A 19,664-nucleotide genomic window follows, 5' to 3' on the forward strand; every position below is an offset into this window, starting at 1 on the left:
TTTTCTTGAAATTTTTTAATTGCAAACATTTGTGTCCATAAAATCCTTTCCACAAAATTTAGGTAGCTTTTTTGTTTATTCTGTTCAAAGCAAAACCCGGATCATATTCAGTTTCCAGATGTTTTTTATTTTCTGAACTGTGCAATATGAGCATTTTATCTGAACCTACATGAGCACTTGCAGAAGATGTCACTTGCCACTACAAATTGCAGTTCTGATGATCTGAAGTAAGGAGTGGTTGTTAAAAAACAGCTACATTGCTTACACTGGTTACAGATATAAGCACCATCTGCATTGCTGATGCTCAGTGTCCATAAATGCCCTCTCTTACCCCCGAATATGAGATTAAAGTAGTGGGCAATAAAGTGTGCTGATATTCGTTGGTGGGGCTGCTTAATTGATAATCTGCAACATGGTAATATGACAGTATGGTGGCAGAGGACCTGGACTGTGTGTCTAGGAGTAGATGTTGCTGGTATAAACAGGAACAAGGCATGTTCTTGAAATGTGAGTTCAAACCTCCTCTGCCTAAATTTCCCACCTTGCACTTGAGCATTCTGGTATGTGTCTTCCACGATACCTGCCTAGTCTCAGCTCCTGGGTTTTTTTCATTTTGTAACAGTGAAATGTCATTGATGGTGTTTAGAACAAAGAAATACCACCAGGGCAGGCAGATGGTTCCTTACTGTGTACATCTCCCTGGGATGGTCAATGCAGTGCAAAGGGAAAACATCTTTTCCCCCAGCTTTTAGCTGTGGAATGACAACTATACAAATACTTAACAGAGGTGCTGGGATTACAAATGTTACTGACTCTGCACTGGTGATAGTAAAATAAAGTCACTTTGAGGTGGGGAAATCTCTGAGGGTGCCTTTGCTCTGGGCATGCAGGTGTGTGTCTTGCTGCATTTGGTGTGACTCAGTAGACTTGAAGCAATAGGCTCCTTGAAGATTATTGGATTGGGAGAAGCATTTAGTTTTCCTATGTAGTTTTCCTTGTCCTTTCTCCCTTACTGGCAGTCTCCCAAGCGAGATATGTGACCTTGTTATGGAGTATTGGTGGATAACGGGGGAAATCTCACTACCATTACATGGGGTTGCTGGGAGAAAAGATTGAGTTTACACTTAAGTTTTTCCAGGAGCAGCACAAAAAATCTGGTGGTATTCAAGAGCAGAAATAATGACTTTGACAATGTTCTGTCACTTAATTTCCTGTTAAGGAAAAGAAGATGCAGCTTTGTGGCTTAGTGTGGTATTGGCCAGTGGAAAGGCTTTGGGCAGAGTATGTATCTCAATGAGGTTTGGTTGCAAATTACATGTGCATCAGTATTGCTGCAGGTGCTCTGTGGGCTAGTGAGCAGGAAAAGGAGCCCTGGCCAGCAGGCGAAGCTGACCAGGCTGTCAGTGATGTTGACCCACCAAGCTTGAGGGCATTTCATGGAACTGATTACAGATCTATGAAGCCCAAGGAGGAACCTTAAAAGACCATTCTTCTTGTGCCTCAATATGCTTTAAAAAACCGCGAAAACAACAGAAAACCACATAGCCACAAAGTACTGTCATTGTATGACTGAATGTAGTCGCAAATGCTTTCTGAGAAGATAGTGGGTGATACCTGATATGCATAATTTCCTACCATGCATTTTCTGTTTTAAACATTTTGATTACCTGCAAATAAAATGAAATAAAATTGAATCTTTCAGTATTATTAGAGAATGATATACTTTATCTGTGTGTTTAGACAAAATGTTTTTTGCTTTTGTTAGCAAGCATTTAAAAACCTTTGATTTGTTTGAGGTTTTTTTGTCAGTGCTCAAAGCATTGAAAGCAAGCCCTTAGCACGTTACAACACTGTTGCACTGCTGAGAACAGCGCAAGTTGTTCACAGGCCTGTGTTGCACAAAGGTATAAATAATCTCAGATATTCTCCATCAGATGGGAAGGAATGGATAACCACATCCTTTACCATACCTTGTATGAGGAAGCTGGTAATACAGAGTGCTTCCCCAAATGGAGAAGCTGAGAACTGTACCTTGGTTCACCTGCTTCCCCACTGGTTCACAGCATCAGAACTGCTGGGCTTGGATACACAGTACCTTTTTGCTTCTCGCCATCTCTACAGCCCACAGTCCCGGAATGAACAGTTTCTATAGAACATGGAAACAAAGAAACTTCCTTTTTGTTACTTTTTTTTCTCCCCCTGTTGTTCTGCAGCTTCAGTCTCGACACCTTTTTCTCTTAAGCTCCTGCAAGAAATACTGGAACTGAGAAACAGGTGAAGATGGCTGAGATGTTTACTGTTGAGTGTAAGAAAAGTGCAATGCTACTCAGCTTTCCTAAGTCTGGGAATTGTTTGTTATAGCCTGGTTGATATATCCCAGTGGTAGAGGACCAGAAAAAGTAAACCTACTTATTGCTGTGGCTTGTGTTGCCTAGGAGAGTATCACAGCATGCCCTGTATATTGAAAGGAATGAGCATGGGAAGATTTGGCTGTGGTAGGAGGTAAAAATTACTTGACAGATGTGTCCTGGTTAGATGGCTCACTCTGTGGCTTAACCTGGCAAGCCACAGGAACCTAAAACATGTCTTAATTCTCTCAGAATGCAGAAGTGACTGTCTTGAGATGGTGGTGTTGCCTTGAGCATGTGTGCCTTTTTGATGTAGAGTGTTTTAAAACCAGTAATGCAAGTGATGGGCCCTGTCAAGCAAGAACTGAAAGCTTTGAAATGTTAGCTGTAGATGCTTTATCTGTAAGTGTGCTCTGCTCAAGATACTGGCAATTAAATTAGCTGATGTGTTCATATTTTAATGTCTTGAAGTTGCACCACAGGTTTACAGTGTCATTATTGATTAATTATTTTATGCACAGCAATCAAAGGACCTAATCTTCTGAATTGTCACCTTCCCTCCTTCTCCCTCTCTTTCCTCGTTCCCCCCCATCCCAATGTGTGGGAAGAGATGCCACTCTGAAAAGGAGAGCAATTTCAGGCATTGTGCTGAAGGCTGGACTGACTTAGGGAGCTTCAGAGAGCACCATTTACCTGATGTTCTCTATTGCTGCACTCCTTGAAAACAGGCAAGACTAGAGGCAGAGTCAGCACCCGGGTGGGTCAGTGAGGAGAGTGCACCCTTTGAGATAGGTAAGGATGGGAAAGTTGTCAATATTTGATAAACTTCACCTATGGTGTCCATCTAAGGATTTGATTAAATAGGAAATGCATCCACCCCACACACTAGTACTTACACAGAGATCTAGAAAAGTGAATTTGGGTGAATTTGGGGTGGCTTTAGATTCCCTGCTTTCCCTCCTTGTCTATTTGCCATGCTTGCTGCCGAGGCTTTGGCAGGAGGAAGGGGTCAGTCCACCACCCCTGTTCCTTGTGATACCTGGACTTGTGGAGTTCCAAGTAGTGCTGGAACAGTTGGTGCTGCTGGGAGAGGTGGGTGAACTGTGGCTGAGGGCTGGTGGGTACAGTACAGAAAATCACATTTTGCTGTGCCAGGGCTGCACAACGACTGCCTGAGCTTATCATGCTCTACGAGCTCATGGTGGAAGCAGCAATGTAGTTGATGTCTAGAAAAGTTTGGTAAATGTGTATGTCAGTATTGGAAATTGTAACTACAGAGCCACAGGAGGCTGGAGAAAACATAGTCAACAGTAAGCTAAGGGAAATACTCTATTTGGAGGCCTCTTTCAAGCAGTAAGTAAATAGCAGAGTCTGTAAGACTTTGTTGTGTGTCATGTTAAGTACAGTCAATACTGAGTCATAAATTATAGAGATGCATTGTATAGATCAAATTGTCGAGGGTGTCATATGAGTATTTGTTCAATGTGTAGTTTCCTATTGCAGTTTCTACTCCAGTCTTTGTCCTGGAATTACTCTTTTTTTTGGACTAGGTGTTCCCAGGGGCAGTCAGTGAGTAGGAACTCTTTAGAGGTCTCCCAGATACACTCATGGTTTACCTTCCATGTGTGCTCCTTTGCTTTTATGTATGCTGGATTTTACCTCCTGTTGTTCTTTGTAGTTTGCCAGGCCCTTGGCAATTTCTCAATGTTTCCTTTAAAGATGATGATTCAGCCCACAAATTTCCAAATAACCCAGTGTTCCTTCTAAATTCTTCTGAATGAAGGTGCTTCCAACATCTCTAAATACCTTTGTTAGGTAGTGGCTAAGAGAAGCTCAACTTCTGTGTGTCTTTGAGTTTATTCTGTTCCAGTCATGTCTCTTGTCCTCTGACACACTGTGCTGTTCTTTACAGTGCAAGCTTTTATTTCTCATGTTTCTAAAACAAAGCTTAGCCACCTGACCTAGGACACAGCATTATGTCAAAAAATATCATTCAACCCATTTTGTTCAAAATGAAGCTGCTCCCACTGCAACTATATAAAAATTACTCAATTTTTTCTCAACAGATGAGCATCTATGTTCAGTACACTCATGTACATTTGTTTATTTCCAATTTTCCAATTGAGTGTTTTCATTGTTGAAGATGTTACTTTAACAGGTTGTGGCATCAGAAAACTTATTTGTTTATTCCAGAAAACAGCAATTCCTATAAAACAGAAAAGGTCCTGAAAATCCATCTCAGTATTCTAAGATGTTTTGTTCCTTTTTACTCCTTGAAAGGAAAATTGATTGATCTAGGAATTTGCACAGAATTTTCTCTCACTTTACTGCAAAGCCCTAGAAGTAAATTATAATAATCTTTTCATACACTTTTTACTGCATAAATGTGTGTGTGCTAACAAAACATGAATCTTGGCTTTTACATTAATGAAGATGGTCTGCAATACAAGTGGGATGTTTCAAAACATTTTAAAATCAGAAATTTTAAATAATTTCTCTCTTTACTTAGAAGACAACCAAATTATGTGAACCAATTTCTGAGACTATATTTGTAGCACTATCTTTAGTTTCTATTTTGGTGGTCCGGCTTGGAGCCAGACTTTTTTTTGTTAACTTGGAGTTTTTCTGGCACAATGCAAAAATGGCTCTCTTTTATTATTCTAAACATTTTGCAAAATCTCCTTTCAGAGTAGACTTTCCTAAGTTAACCAACACTCGTGCAATTATTTTCTACTTCTTAGAAAACCACAGCTGAAAGGAGCAATTAAAAATTGATTGCTGCTTTAAACTTAGAATTTAATCTGTATTTAACACGAGTAAGCTCTCATTTCAGGATTGTTTGATGCAGCCATTTCCCCTGTCAATGTTAATCATACTTTTGGGTATGTGCAGGCTGTAAGATCTGGCACTTAGAGATTTAGAAATCATGAGCTCTCATACAAGTGATTCCAGATGGGTGGATTTTTCCTTTGGAGACTCCTGCGCCTTTCCCAAGACATAACTTGTACCAGCCAGTCCACACTTGCAACACGAGGTCTCTCGAGAGTCATTTGGTGTAGCTGGGCTGTATTGTGCTCAGTAAAGGTGCACTGAATTTCTCTCACCCAGACTTGCAAGCAGATTAATACTAGACCTTACCAATATCAATATACAAAGAAACACATGAAAAATCCCAGGTGACTCCCTCACACACTCCTGCACTTTCACTGTCACTCCAGGAGCAGGGAGGTGCTCTGTGCAGAGACAACTGAGCTACTCCTGGCATCAGGTGCCACAGAGCTGTGGCAGCATCCTGGGGATGTGAGTCATGGTGAGTCCCAGCCCTGCTCACTATAAAAACAGCATCCCCAGCAAGACAAGAACACAAAGGAGGTGAACTGCTCCTCACCTGTGGCTTTTGGGCAAGGCAGATGTCTACCACTCTAGTATGATGTACAGAGCTAGGATGTGCTCACAAAGCAGTCTAAGCAGAGGAGAGAGCACTGGACCCAAGTCACACCAGTCCCAGCCATGGCAATGACTAAAGCTGCATGTAACTGAGCTGTGAGCTACTGTACAGGATGCCAAAGCATTGTGCCTGCCTACCTTTACTTTCCTTCCTCCCAGAATATAAAGCTAAGTTTATACAAATGTAAAACATTCATATGCAAATACCAAGTGGATTTCATTCTCAAGTTTTAAATAAATGTCAATGGTCTAAGCATAAATAATAAATAAATAAATAAATAGCTATATGTGTCTGTTTTATTCAAAGCAGCATTTGCAATTCAGAAATGTTTGTTGGAGCCATCAGTCTTTTCTCAGCTCTCAAGCCGAGAGAGAAACTTCTGTTGGGAAGTCAGCTGCCTCAGGTGGTGCACTACTCGGGTATGTTACATCTATTAACTGCAACAGTAGTCCCTCTCTGAAATTTGGGGTGGTGGAGGGGCTCATCTGCCATCTCACAAGTGCATCACAAACTGGTCATGTAAAATTAAGGCACCTCCAGTTGGACGAACTTGGGCAAGCAGCACGAGGACAGAAAATCCAATCACAAGCAGTTGTAAGACAGTGTCTTTTGGTTGCTCTCTTGGTGTTCATCATTCCTATATCCCAGGAAAAGTTCCCACCATAAAAAAAAAAGAAAATTGTTGTGTTTTAAAACAGGATGAAACACCACATGCTCAGGGTTGGTATCCACAAAGTTTCAATGTAAACTTTTATTTCCTGGACAATAAGAGTTTTCACTACCCTCCTGAGGCATTGATAGTCTTTTCATTCTCCCAGCAGACTACAGAGCAAATAACAAAAGAGTACTTTGATTTTTACCAACTTTTAGTAGTTGGCCTCTTTTCATAATGCAGAAATTATTACACAGATTGTTGTTTTGGCTGGAGGAATAAGTTCTAACACTTTGCAGATCTTTAGCAGGGAGAATTTGTTCTGGAGGCACCATGTGTCCTGGGAAAGAGATGAGAAAAGATAAACAAAATAAATGAACATTTGGAATGGAAATGGTGAAGTAGTAGCTGCCCAAAGTGGAAAGCAGAATTCAAGTGTATTTCTTCTCATGCATGTGCAGTAGTTTGGCATCTTGAATCAAAAAAACACACAGAATCTGCCCATTCTTTCCAATAACTGCCTGCATGCTCACATCCAGCTAACATTTGCATTTTCAGTTTAAGCAGGAACACTTTAACAAGTCCTAGCAAATCAACAGACAATATATTGCAATGGTTAATTTGATGTATTGTTATTCTTTTTTGTTCCCATTACATTTAGATACTAATTTGTTTTCAGCTTGAAAATCCAAGAAGGTGTGAGCTCTGCTTTTGATTAGCTATATATACCCATCCCGCAGTGCATCACTAGTTGGTAAGATTTTAATATAATAAAAGCTAGACTGAGTTACAGAGCTAGCAATGGATCCGGCCTCCTTTGTGTTGATTACAGGTCAGCTGAGGATTTCTGGTGTGGGAGGATGTATGGCTGATGTGAATCAGCAAAGCTGGCCCTACACTGCACTTATCTGGCCCCCTGCCAGCATCAGAGCTGTGCCTGCTGGAAAGCAAGAGGTCACATTCAGTGCACTGCTGAAATATGCCTGTTGTTGGCACGAGGGTCCCTATGCAGAGCAGTGAAATTCAGTGCAGTCCTCAGGATCAGCCTGGCAGCAGCTCATGGATATGAAGGCACTTTGTCATTCTCTTCAGAACATGCTGAACAAATCCTTAGCCAAGCAATGGAAATGAGGCATATTTCCAAGTGTCAGTGAGTTCCAGGGAAGTGCTTGTCAGTAACTCTGTGCGTACTCCCGCTCTGCCTTGCTAAGAGATGTGTTTCAGTCTGTCCTGGAGAGGGATCAACTTGCAGCTTGCAAAGTACATGTAACTGCTCTGACTGAGCCTCAGATTGATTTTTCAGCTCCTTAAACAAACCAAGAGATTAAAAGAAAAAACACTCTCAGACTGTTTAAGCTGAATTTTTGTTCTTCTGAAAAAATAATTATTTCCTTTTAAGCAAAGAATTTCTAGAGAAAATTATAGGGAGTAAAAAGACACAGACCTATTTCTTACTGATAAGGAAGAGACAATAGTTTGAGAAGGCGCCTTTCAAGGACACCATTTACTCCTTGTCAATACAGACCTACAATACTGATTTAACTATTAAATCTGAACCATTCCTCTTCTAAAGTTTCTTCTGAGCTTTCTCTTTACACATAGTACTATGCTGTTTGTTTCTTTCTGCCTCTATCGTTAATCCCTTCTTTAATTTTTTAAAATTCTTTTTATTTTTAATTTGATTAAAAACACCACTGTGAAGTTTTTTTCCTTTTTTCTTACCACTGAGAACCATGCAACCCAATTTCCCACGACTGTCTCCTCATGTTGTATGCCAGGTCCTCTCTACACCCCATTTCCCCATACCACCATGCTCTGCTTCTCTTGGTTTGCCCGAGGCTCTGCATGTCTTCCCACCTGATCTTTCTTCACACTTTTGAGTGCCATGAATGTGCCTCTCAATCTCAGTTGATCCTCATGCTTGCTCACAATGTGTCCCTCCCCAGGCCCCCACCCCAGTCACCACTGGCCTCCCTGCCACCTGCATTTGCTCTCCCAAATCAGCCCTCAGACTAGGAGATTCTCCTGTTCCTCCTGATGCTTTATTTTCCTTCTCACCCACTGACATTCCTAAACAGCCTGGGATCTGGGTGAAAACAGGGCATTGGTTTTGCAATAAATAAATAAATACATCTTTAAGGCTTTTCATGTCTCTAATTGGCAAAGAAAAACTGAAAATACTCTTGTCCTAATAGAAATCACAGAAGTAAAATGACACACAGTGGGAGTAAGGAGGACAGATGAAGCAAATCACAGAACCACATAATGGGTAAGGTTGTAAGGAACCACAGTGGGTATCAGCTCCAACCTCCCTGTTCAAGCAGAGGCACATGGCACAGGATTGAGTCTAGACAGTTCTGGAATATCTCTGGTGAGGGAGACTCCACAGCCTCTCTGAGCACTCTGTTCCAGTGCTCAGTCACATGCACAGCAGAACAGTTCTTTACCTTCAGGTGGAACTTTCTGTGCATCAGTTTCTGCCCATTGCCTCTTGTCCTATTGGTCAGCACCACTGAGCAGAGCCTGGCTCTGTCCTCTTGACACTCTCCCTGCAGATACTGACAGACATTGATGAGATCCCCTCTCAGTAATCTCTTCTCCAGGCAGAACGGGCCCAGCTTCCCCAGCTCTTCCAAGAGAGATGCTTCAGTTCCTTAATCATCTTTGTTGCCCTCCAGTGGATCCAAGTCCAGGAGCTCCATGTCCATCATGTGCTGAGGAGCCCAGAACTGGACACAGCACTCCAGATGTGCCTCACCAGGGCTGAGCAGAAGGGCAGGATCACCTCTCTCAACCTGCTGGCAATGCTCTTCCTAATGCCCCCCAGGATCTCATTGGCCTTCTTGGCTACCAGGACACACTGCTGGCTCATGGACAGATGATTGTCCACCAGCACCCCCAGGTCCTTCTCCACAGAGCAGCTTTACAGCAAATCAGCCCCCAGCCTGTACTGGTGTAGGGGGTTATTGTAAATTTTGCAGCCAAGTTTTTGTTAATTGGTATTGCAATCACTCGATAATCTCCTTTTTCAGTGTATCCTATATGCCCATAATACTACCTAAACTGGCTTAAGTGTTCCACTTCCAAGCCTTTAGGTCTACAGCTGCCATGTTCCAGGGAAGCAGAGAATGCAGGAACTCAAAGGAAATGCCACAAACGCCTGCTGACTGGTTTTTCCAACTATTCCCACAGCAACCTACGGCCTTTTTTTGTGGCTCCAGCATATCACACTGTGAGTCTGCAGCCAGCAGCACATGTGTGTAAGCAGGTGAATGATTATCTGGAGAGATGAGGCAATGTGGTTTCACAGCAATGTGAAACCTCCCTAACTCCATGACCTCCTTGATAAGACCGGCCCCACTCGGCGTAGATGATGCACTCCTTTTGGAAGACAAGGTAGAGAAATGTATCTTGGAAATATTCCACAGATCTGAAAAGGTTTGAGGCACAATTTTGTGAGCAGCTTTTATTTTTTACTTCAGTCACAAGCTTATCATGGGTATGACTATGGGAAAGGGTTATGATCAAGAAAATTAGGAGTGCATTCAGGTTTGCTACTAGGAAAAAAAAACAGCAGCAGTCTGTGATAACAGAGCGTTGTAATTAAGCCAGGTGAAAACTAAAACCACATTGAAACTCTCCCATAATTTGAGGTCTTTGAAATCCCAAACTACATCTAATTTTTGTAGCTTAAGCTGAGACTGCTGTTTGATGCCTTAGCTATCTGTCTTAGGCTGAGGTCACCTGTGAATCAGGGGTGATCTGATGACTGATATCACACCACATGTGCCTTCCCTGCTCGCCCCAGGACTAATGCATGGACAAGTCTGAAGATTACTTTCAAAAAACCCATAAATATATCAGTTAAAATAATTAGTTAAGGTATTCCACTTTATAAAATATACTGCTCCTCATTTGTAGCAAATTCACTTTTATAGCATTTTATCAAATGAGCTTAAGTCAAAATCATTCTCTTGAAAAATGAAGCATGCTTTTAAAACCTATTAAGGTCCCCAGTCTGTTTCAACCTGGAGGGAGCAAGGCAAATGAGAGACTGACTTGATCCAAAGCCATCTGACTTCAGAGAGAGTTTTGCTCATTTTTGGATTAGGTTCTCCCATAAAAAGTTACATAAGTCATGGTAATGGATACAGAAGCTGTATTACTGGATCACCTGGCAGCAAAATCTGATATCAGATGTGAACACCTCTGCATTATGCTGAATCAGAGTGAAAAATATGTTAGGCATGTTGTTGATTTCTTAACAGCCACAGGAGGACAAACAATACCAGAGCCAAAATAAAGTGTTATAATACTTTATGTAATATATTACATATAGCTTATATAATAAGAATTCAACCGTCTGTGTAAGTCTAAGACAAGACATACCTCCTACATACATTTTTTTGAACCATTATGAACCAGCACAGTGAGTTCGCCCAGCACCCTGCAATTTGTGTCTATTAAATAGGGCATGAAACTCCCTAAATAATCATGTCAAACCACAGCCTGAGCTCATAATAAAACAAGCTATTTCAAACAAAATTTCAGTCTTACAAGCACAGTCATGTAGCTGAAGTGTCAGAAAACATACACGTGGTCAAGGGAACCCCTCATGTGCTCAGAATTAAGTAATTAGCTGAGAAATTGCACAAAAGGGACATTAATCCATGATTTCCACATTTCACTTTGGCCATAAACCTGGCAATGTTTAGCTAATACCTCAGAGATCATTCCAGGCTGGAAGGATATCTTTCCACCCTCAGCTGGAAATATTAAACAAGAAGAAGTTTTCTGTATGGTGGGATCCAAACAGTGCTGCTATAACATATTTGTGCAATCTCTGCAGGTGGGGTTCTCAAGAGGTTCATGTACCAGAAGTCCAGAGGCTCTCAGCAGTATCAGAGGCACACTTTGCACCTGAAAATATGAAAGGGGCACATCCTAGAAGAGTGTTTCCCTGTTGTGAAAATATGAAGTGCTGTTTATTTCCTTATGTGGCTCTTTAATAGAAGAAGCCAAATATCAGGAAGAATGTTTGCATGTGCCTCCACAAGAATCAAGGATGCCCTTGCAAATTATCTGCACCAAAAATCATCTATTTGAAAAATGTTGTCCTATAACATAATTAAAAAAAAACCCAATTGAAGTCTTGGAAATATAACAGCATGCTTAAATGACACTGGAAAAAACACAGAACTATGCTAGACTGAGAGAGAATATTCTGGAAGTTATACTTTTGGCTCTATTCAGCCCTATTAATTAAGAGGACTAATCAGTGTGTTACAGAAAGTTTTACTATCTTCCCAAACTCCTTTGAGATCATTACTAAAGGAAATATAGACAGTGATTTAACCACAGCAAGTCTCTCAAAAGATCAGATACTTAATTTTGCTTAAACAGAAAAGGTATCCCTAGGAAGAGAGGAGACTTATTTTCAGAACAGGGTGGAAAACATAATCATCTGTCTCCAGAGAGGCTATAAGCTGCTGGCAATAAACATTTAAGAAATAAAATGTAATCTGGTAACCAGTTTAGTGCTGTGCCTTTACCCTGAAATTGTCTGTATGAACTCAGAGCAGAATACCATTAACACCTGGAACCCGAGCTATGGCCAGGGAATGCCAAGCTGGAGTGAAGGCATTTTCATACACATTACTGCATCCAAGCCAAGAGTACACAGAGTTTTCCTGAAATGAGGAAAACTAACTGCTGCACGAGGAAAAAAAAGCAGTGCCACAAAGAAGTCCCAGAAAAGTGAGGAGAAAGCTGTAGTTATCCATCAGGCTCTGCTTCCCTGCACAAGAAGGGGCTCGGCAGCAGCCTCTTGCTGGGAGTGCCACAGTGCCCACAGCCAGTGACAGCATCCCCAGCAGGGTGAAAGATTGCAGTACCCTCAGCTGGCCTGCTGGGAGATGAATGGGCTTCAGTCCCTCCCTGAAAGTAAATGATAGCAATTCATAGCGTCTTTTAAGTTGGAAAGAGTTTCTATATTCTTTTGTAGCTTGCCCACACTTAGATTTCACTTCAAGACATCGTTCAAGTGTGGGAGATGACCATAAAACAATCAGATGAAGTGTTTTCCTTTCCTCAGACTGTGTTTAGCATTGGAATGACAGGTTACATTAATGTGGAGTAAGGACTGCATTTGTTTACTCACTGAAACATAGAGTCTAAGAGTATTTGAGTTCCTTTTTCAGCCTTTAAATAACCATGTCTTTTCACATGTTAATTAGTAAAATGTCTTTCAATTTTCATTTTTAAGTTCATGTTCTATACATAGATATGTTTCTCAACATTTTATGCTCTGTCTATATGATCCTCTATAGGCATAAGTAAGTTTTCTTGTGTTTCCTTTTCAAAAGATATTTAAAACTTTCTCAGAAACTATTTTCTAGTCCTCGATATTCTGAGATATGTATGAAATATAAATCTATGCCACTTTCAGTAGCCAAGGCTATTCTTAGTACACATGATCCAAAGAAGTTTGGACATTGCAAGAGTAGTCTGATATAAACAATTGCCTTCAATAAATAAATTAAGTAGAAATATAAAAAAAAACCAGTATAATGTAATGTAATTTAGTTTGCACAGAACTCTAAGTGCAAAATATACTTTGGATGCCAAATACTGTATTAATATTGGATAAAAATGAGCCACTTACTCCTAATAACTTCTGTATAATCCCAACATCCTGTCCTTCCAATATCAATACTGGAAAGAACCATCTTCTAGGCTGTTGGAGTGATCCACATCAAAGCTTATTCAGCCTTTCTCAGCTCTCTTCCTATGTTATGCACAATCTGAGAAGAACCCAAGACTCATCTCAGAGCCCACTGCCCACCAAGAAGATTTCAGCCATCACCAGCTCTCCTGGATTTGCAGGTTTTGTCATGAAGTCCCAGAACAGCCCTTGTCTGATGCTTGATGAAGATGACTCCCACAGCCCTCCCTGGGACCCCTGAGCACTGGGATGCTGGGCATCACAAGAGCTGGACCAGGGCTGAGGGCTCTGCTCACCTGGGACTTGAAGGCCTCTGGTTTGCCAGCCACCTTTATTCATTCTTAACTGGCACGTGCAAGGAAAACAAGCATAACACATCTTATAGTCTTGCTGCTGACTCCAAGATATCTCATCTAGTTCTTTTTTCCTAGTAGGCTGTCAAGAAGATCATCATTAAAGATTTTCACATTTTCTCCAGACTTGGGTCCGCTGTTTCTGCCAAGTTTCATTCTGCCTTAGGCTACTGACTGTATACTGACTTTAATTCCCCTTTCACCCCATCATAGTATGGTATCTACCAAATATAGCTTTGTTGAAGGGGTAAACTACTTGTGACTGATTTAATCAGGACATTAACTTGTCCTTTAATGTCCTGTCCCCCCTACAGTTGTCTGCTCTTCTTCCCTCAGAAGCCCAAGAGGGTCCCTGGAAAAAACATGTACATAAACAGGGATGATGTTCACCTCGACTTTGGATGTGACAAAGCAGCACCTTCAGTGTTGTCACTCTGAAGTAGCTACTAATATTTCACCATGTGTTAATAGTCTTGGCTGAATAGGAACAGAGTTCAGCTTGAGCTTCATTTCCAACAAAACAGGGACTTTCAAACATGGGCTAATCATGTGTTTTGCTGAATTTTCAGCCTCTGGCAAAACAACCAAAGAACACAGGCGAGCCCACCATCTGAGAAGCCTTCCTCCTTCCTCTTTCCATGGTGCATTACCTCTGTTTACTTGTATTTGCAAGTGGTAAAATAAATAAATTGCACTGCGTGTTCTTTAGTTGAACCATTCTTCCCTGGGAAAGGCTGGTTAGTCCAGAGCACACTAAGTAATATTAGAAAGAAGAAATGACAAGAAAGAACAAAGACACATTCATTTATCACAAAATTAATATGTTGAGAAAGGAATTACTCAAGGCTAGAAAGAATATAAACCCACATTTTAATTCTTTATGTAACAGTGACAGCAGCCTGAGTAATCAACAAGAGGAAGTAATTGCTTTAAATTAGCATAAACTACATGCTCAATTTTACTAATAAAACACAATAGATTTTTAATAATAAATATTATATCTAAAACTGAGAGAAAGAAAAATATTAAAAAGTTATGTTAACTGGGAAAACAATTCAAATATTAGGCATTAGATAGGTTTGATTAGGGGAAAAAAGTCACAGAACCATCAGAGGAAAAGAGTTATTATTTTCAGTTCATTGAAGAGAATTCATTGGAGGTGGGGTAGACCAGGCTATGGTAGTTTCTCTACCTTAGATATCTAAATCCACACCCCTCCCCATATCTGAGGAATTGCTGTGGTAACCAGCTGCTGGACTAGCCTAGAGTGACAGTTTTAGCTCTTCACATTTTTCAGTCTCTGTGAATAAACCTTGCCTGGAGCAGGGGCAGCTCCAACTCCTGTCTCCTGGAGGGAGGACCCAGCCACTGGCCTGAGCAGTCTTCATCATTCAGTCTTTTTTCACAGCAGTATTTATACACAGTGAAACAATATTAAGGGAAGCCTGAAGAAAGCTCATTATGAACAACTTTGTGAATTGAATGTTGGGTGGTATTCTAAGAAACGGGAGAAAATCTCTGGCAATGAAGGAGTGGGGAAAACAAAAGCTTTATTTTTCCGTTCTCATTTTCAGACTGGTTTGTGTAGCCTTTCTTATAAATTAATTAGGATGGACTTAGTGGGAAGAAGGGATGGGGAATTTGTACACTTTATTTTTGAACTGGTTTCCAAGTCACTCAGAGCTTGGAAGCAGAGGAAGGACTGAAAGGATGGGATTTCACACCACAAAGACAATTCACAGAGATCGATTTGGCTTTCTCAAATTCTTTCCCACACCATCTGCTGCTCACCACTCCTAGTCCTTGACTCATAAGCCCACCTCTAACCTCTACCTCATGCCAAATATCCTTAATTTTATAATTGTAGACAGGGCTATTGTCTGTCCACAATAATTTGTCTCAGCTTCAGCAGAGAGGAAGAAAATATGGGAAGACACGTAACTGCTTCCAGAGCTACACTCCTTTCAATACTTATTTTTCTAAGAGCCATCAGTCAGATCCTGACTCTGAGGATAGCAAAGGTCATTCATTGTTATTTCCCATGAAACTAGGACTGCCACTCTAAACTAAAGTACTCTTTTGCAAATATGTGTCATGTGGGGAAGAGCAAGGAAGGTTTCACTGTTTCAGACAGAATTTTCTTTTTGCATGCTCAGAAAAATGATATTCTGTTCCAAAGCAACTGCATGCCAAGTTTACAGCTAAAGTCATTTTGGAGCTACCCAAGCAAGGAAGAAAAGGAAATGCATACTCCAAAAATCTTTTAATCATGGAAATTTATGTTCAGGGTCTAAATAACTTAAGAGATGCCTAAAAACTTTCATGAATTCTGAAAAGAAAAAATCACTTAAAAGCATAGAGGCCAAATAAAGCCTTGAAACCTTGAAAATATCAAACTACAGGACAGATTATAAACACAAGAAAATGTTCTTTTAAAACTTTACAATTGGCCCTATCTCCACCATTATTTCTTTAATGAAAAGAGTAAAAGTAGATTAAGTTAAGAAACAATTTCCCCCATATGGATTTTTCCTTTTCTGTTCATTTAGAAATAATTCAGAAGTGCTCTTGTCATGTCAAATGAAAAACTGTTAAGAATGCTTCAAGGAAATAGATCTTCATTATAGCAGGCCTGTTATTTGGGTTTTCCAAAGGTTACCTGGGTAACGTCTTTCATTGATCTTCCACAAGTATAGTCCATGTCCTGTTGTATTAGAAACTACTAAACATTTCAAGAATGCTAAATCATATTTCAATATCACTCTGTACCTTGACTTCTGAAACTGCTCTGGCTGACTTGTTCAATGTGCAGGTAGAGAAGCAAAGGGAGGAACAGAAGGTGTTGACTGAGTGATTTTACAGAATAAAAGACCACATTGTATCTTGTTATCTCAGGTATTTCTTTTTTTAAGTCTCTCCCCTTTTTATATTTTGGAATAAGGTGACTATGAAAAATAGAGCTTAGCAAAAGAATGGGCATATGAAAAGAAAGACTTTACTGTACCAGTACATCAGCTGAAACTATGCAGTATGTTTGGCAGCATAAGGACACACCTTTGGAAAAGGGGATTTCATAGATCAAGTGGGGAAGGTGTAATTTGCTTACCTGTACTTTACAATAACTCTTCTGCCTCTTTGAATAAATGCACAAAGTCAGTTTTTGGTTGGTTGGTTGGTTGTTCTGTTTTTTTATCAACCATCATTTATTTTCATTAATTGCCAGTTTATACTCTTACACCAACATGAGGAAAAATCTTGAACTCATGCATATTCTCAGCCTTCCCTTTCCAAGTCATGCAAAAACCCTTCAATCTAACAAATACTGCTGGGAACATGCACTTCAACCAAGTGAGTGAGAAGTCAGAGGAGCTGAACAAAAGGCTTAGGTAAAAAAACAGCTGCAAATTTTGTCACTGATCCTCCATGCCAGCTAGAAATGGCAGCCCATTTTGTTATGGAACAAAGTGTCAGTTCATTTCTCCCCACCCTACCGAAATGGAAAGTGGGTGAGAAAAACACTTAAAAAAAATGGTTGTGGGGGATCACAAGTGATACAATGAAAGAGGGAAAAGAAAAAGTGTTGAAATAGAAAATGGGGGTAGTAAAGAGCAGGACTGCTGGGGTTACAGAGGTTACATTAAAAACAAGGGCCATGTGTGCATCCTAAGGCCCCCTCCAAAAGTAATTTCACCTCAGCTTGGGCAGCCTGCCTGAACTTGAGGACTTTTCTGCAGACCACATCAAAGGACTGCCTGCAACTACAAGGGTCTCTAGAGCAGCACAAACATCAATACCCAGGGAGTGGTTTTATAGCAAAGAAGAAAGCAAGTAACACTTCTTTGCTATGGGACTGCAAAATGGAAAGGGCTGACTTTTAAGGCTGTGCTCCTGAGAGCCTGGGTGACCCAGGCTGACAGCTGGAGGATGCATTTGTGGCTGTGCTCCACAAATGCAGCTTCTGCTGCCCTCAGTGTTGGGGCATTGGGGTGCCCTCTGCTCTCTCTGGCACTGGCTGCATCTCATGAGCCACACAACACCCCCCTAACCCTCCTGCAGGGGCCCCAGCTGTTCTCTCCTGGCTTGAACTGCACACGCCCCCCTACACACCCTGCCTTGCCCAGCACTGCTCTGGTCACCAAGGCAGACATAAGGGCTGTATCTGTTTCTTCCTTTCCAAGCTCCTGACTTCGGGGCAGCAGCTTGCTGCATTATTTACGATGTCTCAGAGCGAAGGCCAGGAATGAGGGAGGTTTGCATTCCAAGAGAGCCATTTCTTTCCCATGAAAAGTATGTACAATCCTAACACCCAGAGTATGTTTTCTACTACAGACAAATAATTTCCATGATACGTGGTATGTATAAATACCTTATTTCTACCTCTTCCCCTACAACTTTTGCACTCCATAGCAACATAAAATAATGACAAACCCTTAAGGAAAACAGCAGATTTTTGTCCATTTTCCTTGTATTTATTCTATGCAGATGGGGATGAGCATTTGTAAAGCCTCAATGCACAATCTTTGAATTACTTGTGATTATGATTATTTCATCCTTTTCCCCCCCCCTTAAGTACTTCTGCAGCTTCATTGATCACACTCTGCTACTGTGGTCAAGCCTCTCTCAGGATAAGTGTGATCAGTATGTTTTCTCCTAAAATTCTTGGTCCACTGATAATCTGAAGATAAAACTGGAAACACAGCTGAAGGCCTGAAGATTATACAGCCTGCTGCCTTGATGCCAGCACCATTTCACACTTCATGACTCCCTCACAGTTCAATTAAAACAGAAAGGTAGGGAAATCCCAGCTTTAGTTCTCTTCTAGATTGAAGTATTATTGTTATTTCACAAGACAGGAACGAAGGCAAAAATACTGAAGTCAAAAGTAATGTGTATTTCGTAATAACTCTACTTAGAGTTATTAAGATCTTGATTAATTTCTAAGAATATTTGTCACTATATGTTGTTTGTACTTCAGCCCAAGCTTCTACTCAACTTTGCCATAGCTACATTTGCTCAACCTATATTCCAGTGAGGCTCCTTATTACACACACAGCTGTGTCAGGACAGCTGGTGATGGAGGGGAAAACAGCAGAAACTTCTTAAGCTTCTTCAAGGAACCCTGGCCTGAGACCTTCTAAAATAAAAAAAAACTCTACCAGTCACACGCAGTACAATGTGGAGTGGTTTTCTCCCCGAAGGACTCTAAAGTTATGACCACAGATTTAGAAAAAACAGGGCCTGGAAATGAGCTTAAGCACTGGACAGCTAATTGCTCATTATGCTTCACTGCAAGCATGTGTCCTGGAAAAGGTTTGGCTCATGTCAGCTCACACTGTCCCAGACAAAATCCAGATCAGGAGATGGTGAGTGTGCAGCCCATTCCAGCAGGGAGCATGCACCAGGCAAACACCAGACCAGCCTCCCCTTTTCCCTCTTCCTGTGCCTAGCACCACCTTTTTTCACTGCCTTCAGACTCTCCAGTGCATAGCTTCATGTCTTCTCAGCTTCATACTATGAAAATATCACTCCAATTACCCTTTTTTTTCAGGAAAAGAAAGAGATAACAAAAAAAGCACAAACATACTAACAGTTGTATCTTAGGTCCATGGAAAGGAAGCAATTGCTTTGTAATTATGGATCGGGTCAGGTCTTGGCACTTGGCCAAAAAGCCAAGTGCCTTCACTTGTTGTATTTGGTGTTATAAACATAGTCCAACTGCAAGAATCTGGTCTTAGCTTCACAGAGATGGCAGAAGGCACCTGTGACACTAAGGTCACCATCCTCTGGACAATACTGTCAGGCACATAGTGGATGGAGCTGTGAAGGGCCAGGAGCTGGATTCAATGATCCTTGTGGGTCCCCTACAACTCAGCATATTCTGTGATTTTGTGATCCTGCTGAAACCCTTGAGGGCATTAGAATCACAAAAGATTTTTTTCCTTGTGCAGAGCAAATGTTAGTTTTGATCCTAGAAACAACAACTGCTTTGGCTGAAACCGCTGTTTGAAATAGACACCCAAATAAGAACATCAGGAGGAATGTCCTTCATAGGTAACAATAATCTCACCATCTGTAGCCCTTTTTAATCCCTGAGATGTCTGTAGCTTTACAATAAATTAGGGTGTTTTTTTTCTTCTCT

Source organism: Sturnus vulgaris, chromosome 2 (genome assembly GCF_052056855.1).
Source record: "Sturnus vulgaris isolate bStuVul1 chromosome 2, bStuVul1.hap1, whole genome shotgun sequence".
NCBI lineage: Eukaryota > Metazoa > Chordata > Aves > Passeriformes > Sturnidae > Sturnus > Sturnus vulgaris.